Source organism: Eurosta solidaginis, chromosome 5 (assembly GCF_040869045.1).
Source record: "Eurosta solidaginis isolate ZX-2024a chromosome 5, ASM4086904v1, whole genome shotgun sequence".
Classification (NCBI taxonomy): domain Eukaryota; kingdom Metazoa; phylum Arthropoda; class Insecta; order Diptera; family Tephritidae; genus Eurosta; species Eurosta solidaginis.
The window spans coordinates 103,635,482-103,641,221 of NC_090323.1; the positions used below are offsets into that span (position 1 = coordinate 103,635,482).

The window sequence follows — 5,740 nt, forward strand, 5'->3', positions numbered from 1 at the left end:
CTGTTTTTATTAACAATAAACATGAAAATAGCAATTAGTTATAAACACACTTAATAATTTTTTCTCAATATAATATTTTTTCATTGCGTGGGCTTAATTTACGAAATATATACATTTATTCAAAATCATTATATCAACCAAAATATATCTATCTAAAAGGGCTTATTGATCCGATAAAAGAATAAATCTTTATACATTTAGCGAAAAAGTTGATGTCATCAAACCCGCTGCAGCTAAACCGGACTCAATTTTTATATTCGATGATGTAATATGTGGAAAAGTACAATACGAGATTATTTTTGTATGGGCTGTCATAAGATTCTTTCTATTTATGTCAAACTTATACAAAAATTCCTAAACACTTAATTCGTGATAATGCAAACATGATTATTGTGTTCAAGCAAGATGAAATGAATCTTAAGCATATCTATAATGATCATGTTATTGGAGATATGACATATAAAACATTTTTAAAAATATGTATAGTCTTGGAGAAATAAATACGGGTTTGTTGCTATAAGTAAAGATGATCCTATAAATAAAGGCCGATATCGAAAGGGGTTCGATAATTTTATACAGCTATAAAACATCTATAAAAGACATATAGATAGAATCTACTTGTTGGAGAAGACATTTTTTTTTTTTTTTTCAATTTGTATGGCCAAGCAGTCCACTCATATGGCAAGGGTAATCAAAATATTAGGGGCACTCATTTAAGCACATACATTTATAAGGTGTAAAATTATATGCGTTTACACAAATTGTTATATGAACGCACATAGTAATATGCATTATAAACTTAATTGTCGATCAGCTGTTTTATTGTCAAAAAAAATTGTCATAATTATTATTAAATAAAAAATGCCAAGATTAAGTGAAAAAAAGTATTTGCAAATATATACTTGTAAATGACTTGCTGATGTTGGAGATTTCTGATGAAAATGACGGTAATATTTGTGCTTTTGGCCAGATGATTGGTATAATAAACATTTCCATTGCAGAGAATACAAAAAGGAAAGAGGAAGAAATTTGGGAGGATTTCACTGTTACTATGGTTGCATTCACTGAGATAAGGTATGGGTGTGACTTTGTTCACCATTCCGTCCCTAAATCTCACCAGTTTTTGCACGACGTATGGCCTGACTTGGACGAAAGAAGGTTTCGAACAATTTCCCGTGTTAGCCGCTCAACGTTCCAATTGTTGTATGACTTGATAAAGGACGACGAAATATTCAACGGTCCGCGCTCTTGCAAGAAGTTCTCGTTAAAAACATAACTTTTAGTTTTTTTATATCGCCTGGGATCAATTGGGGAGGGTGCCACGATAAGCAAAATTGCGAGTTTGTTTGGTGTTAGCGATGGCGGAGTAATACAGGTAGAACTTGAATTTTTTTTAAATAATAATTAATACCAAATCTTTATATAGAACATGACGAATGTAATATTTCCAGCCATTTTAAAGCTGAGACAGCTGTTTGTGTACTGGCCAGACCGTGCTGAGCGTCAAAGTTTAGTAGCTGCAACTTTTCACGAGTTGCCCCACTGTATTGGCTATATGGACGGCACTGCAATAAAGTTAGCCGAGAAACCGCATGACGATCCGGAAGCTTACTTTTCTAGAAAGCATGTGTATTCGTTGAACGCGCAATCTGTGTGCGACTATAAGCTACGAATCCGTCATTTGGTGCTGGGCTTCCCCGGAAGTGTCCACGATGCCAGAATATACAGCAATTGTAGTTTAGTGACCCAAGCTTCAAGCTTGTTTACAGGTGCGCAATGGCTGTCAGGCGACAGTGCTTATAAATTAAAAAGTACTGTTATAACCCCCTTCAGATCCACCTCTACAGAAATGACTTCTCATCAGCCAAATGCATTTAACCGACAATTCAGCCAATACCGAATAAGAATTGAGCATTGTTATGGTGTATTAAAGGAACACTTTAACCGTTTACAAGAGCTCGGAGTAACGTTACAGGATGATGAGTCGGTTAAATGTGCTTGTAGGTGGATATTAGTATGTGGAATTCTACACAACATTGTAATACAGCAACAAAACGATAACATTGACATAACTGACATAACTGAACGTGATTTTGGTGGCCAGGATGAAGGGGCCTGAGACACCAAACTGGTCTACCAACGAGGGTGAAGCAAAACGACGTGCTATTCTAGCTTTTATGCAAGCATCGGATTAACAGAACCACACATTTCTATCCTTATCCCTCTCCCTACACCTATAACCATACCAACCCCTCGACTTCCCCCTTTCTCTCTTTATTCCTTTCACTTACTCTCTCGGTCTTCTTCCGTTTCACACTCCCAATTTTTCTCTCCGTCCTTTCTCTACCTCCGGCTTTTCCACTGCCTCTGTTTCTTATCCTATCCTTATGCCTTCTCCTGTTCTAATTTTTATTTCTATTTCCCTCCTCTCCCCAAAAATCGCACATTCATCTTTATTTATATGTTTGGAAAACTCAACAATCCATTTTGTAATTATCCATATTTATTCATTTTATATTTTTATAATTAATTACATTTGAATTCACTTTTATTTTGTAATAAAAAAATTTTAATTAAAGAAAGGAAAATTTTAAAATAATTTATTAAACAAAAATGCATAAATGATGCACTGAAATGTTTAGTTTCTTTAAAAAGTGCTGATGAAGGCAGATTTATTGCCTTTAATATTAATTAACTAATTAATTAATTCATTTTCTAAACATTTTTATTACGCTAAAAAACAAACAAAATCATTTTACTCACTTAGTTTTTGTTCAACAAAGCAGCCAAATTGATAGTCGTGGATCTAGCTGCAGGAAAAGGACTTTTGTTTATAATTGAGCACAACGCATTAGATTTTAATTTCCACTAGCACTAAATTTTTTATTTAAATAAAATTTTCCACTACAATTACAATTTAAGTGAAACGTTCTCCCTAGTATTCATTTTTTTACCATTAAAAAAATAAGTAGTAGTCGAAATTGTGTTCATTACCAGTAAAAGATTTAGTGGTAGCAGTAATTAAAATCTAATGCATTGTTCCCAACTATGCTTTCATAGTATCATAGCTAAAATTGTCTTGGTGGGTTCACTATGATAAGCAGTGTGTCCGTCTGCTTGCTTAAAATACAAGAAAGAAACTACTTAAGCTTGCAATCAATTTCATATTTCTTTAATCTTTCCTCACTTTCTAATTTTAATTTTTCAATTTGAAATCTCTCCTCTTTTTGCATTTCAAGTTCCATCTTTCTTAATTCAATTTGATTTTTTAATTCAAGTTCTTTTAGTTCTACTTTTTTCCCTTTTCCTCTCAAGCTCTAGTTTTTGAACTTGTAACTCCAGTTTCCTTTCTTGAAAAACAATAAGGTCTTTAAAGGTGTTAGTAGTAGACATTTTTTTCTGTTTGTGTTTTCGTTGTTGAGTCGGTGATAACGTTCTGGTTTACGGCAATTCAGGCTCAAAATCGCTATGTTGTGCATTGACCGGTTTTGGATTACACGTTCTCTTCTGCTTGTGCTGCGTTAAATCAACACTGTTTTGAAGACAAAGAGGCTCAAGAGTACTAGTTTGGCTTCTGGCGAGAGGCTCAAAGACGGATTCTTGCTCTGGTTCTGTGTCTGTGACATAGGAAATTGCGTAGGAATGGTCGATTTGGCTGTCGAAAATAAGCGACGGATTTACATTTTTGCGCTGCCCAAATATATCAATCAGCAAGCAAATCGAAATTTGGGCATATTTTTTGTATGTATGCTGTCACACTGTTTTCGTCACCACTGGCCACCAAACCATACCCCGTCTTGTTCTTCCAATCGACAGCACAGACGTACGTCGCCTTGAGATATCTCCTTTTGCATTTTAATGACATCCATTCGATTTGTCTTAGACTGCTTACCATTGATTTTATTCTCGTGTAGAAGGGTTCGGCTGTCGGCTTGTGAAATAATAAAATATTTGAATATAAGTATGTACGTCATTTTGTCAAAGTAGATAGATCATAGATTCCTAGCAAAAGAATCACAAAACCAACGTACATACATAAGGCCACAATTATGCAAATATGTACATATGTATACAACAGAGTGTCCCAGCCTGAGTGGCGGTATTTATTTAGAACATGTAACAGCAACGCTGGGTCGGTGTAAGTTGGCACAAAATACGCAATAAACAATCATATATATGTACATATGTAAAAAAATATGCACATTGCTCCTGGCCACGGCTGGTAAATATTGCAGCTAAATTGAAAGCTAGTCGAGCTGGTGGCAGCAACATTGGGCAGGTTAAGTTGACTACCGCATATGTTAGACTTTAAACAGAATTACTTTTTAGTTATCAGCAATTAATGCACTCAAAACAATTGTTTACATACCTCAAAAGACTCCGGCCGGCCTCTAGTTGCGTCAGCAATTGCTTCAACCAAATCCATATTTTCCGATTCTGTCCATCGGTGTGACGGATTGACTCTCCTACGTTTGGATTTTTGTTTGGTGTTCTGAAATACAATAGATTATATATAAAAATGCAAAAATTACAAAAGTAATGTTTATTTTTCCTCTTCCATTACTTGATTTCAATTTTTAGCAAACGCAAATAATTTTTTTCAGCTATTATGTCTGCAAGGTTGCATTCCTTTGAGTTTACCGCGTTTACACGATAAAATGCGCGCGTAAATTTATACAAATTGTGTAAATGATTTTTCATACAAAATTTGACAGTTCGTTTACGCACTAGATAAATTTTTACGTTTAAAACACTTTATAAGGCATTTATACGGTTAAATGAGTTCCTTTATTGTGCTATTGCCAGACGTTCAGGTTTTATAATTGATGTGTTTTCTTTATGATGGTTGTTTGGAATGTTGACAAAAGTTTCAAGCAGATTTTTGAGTTTTGAGTCAGAACGATTGCTCAAAGAGCATTATAAAGACAGTAATGTAATGATGTTTGCCATGCAAAATGTATTTGTTAATGTTGTTTAATGTTGAGATGGCTTCTTTAGGTGTTTGATTTGTCGTCTTGGTTTTGACTGATGATAGTTCCAAATGTTGTGTAGATGCGGTTTAAACGATTGCCCAGGTAGGCATTACATAAGTTGTATTTAAACAGTATGACGATACAACATGTATTTAAACAAAAGGCTACAAGGGCCAAAACTACTGATGTGCAATGAGCAGACAAAAACGAATATTTTAAACAAATAAAGATAAAAACAAAAAATAAAAAACAAAAATAATAGTAATTCCTGCGTTGGCCTCTTCTGTTGCTAGACTAGAACGAAATCGTTAGAGAGTAAAATTTTATATTAAAAAAGTTTGTAGTCAATTAAATCAAAAATACATATAATTATGTATGAATGTAAATGTCTATAAAACTAAGTTGTACATATATGTATATATAAAGCGATGTATATATGTATCAATCTTGAGATATAATTTTTTTTTATAATTCTAAATTTGCTTCTTGAATGAAGCTGCAGAGTTGTTTGAGAGATGCAAAGTCTCTTTAAAATGTCATTGCAATTGTGGTGGTTTTTACTGCATTGTACTTTTTCCTAATGTTATTATGTTTTTTGCAAATAAAGAACATGTGATTGTAATTGTCTATCGTATGACAAACTTCACAGACGCTAGTGTTGATAAACTTAATTATGTTTAAATATTCCTTGTCGTAGATATGACCTGTCAGAAGTCTATTAATAATTTTTATTTCTTTTAGATCGTGTGTTGAGTTGGTTTCGAAGA

General features: G+C 33.7%; 1 pseudogene; it reads left to right on the forward strand.

The window, feature by feature from the left end:
• Nucleotides 1-861: 861 nt before the first annotated feature.
• On the forward strand, nt 862-2,119 carry LOC137254242 (putative nuclease HARBI1; annotated as a pseudogene).
• The last annotated feature ends 3,621 nt before the right edge of the window (nt 2,120-5,740 follow it).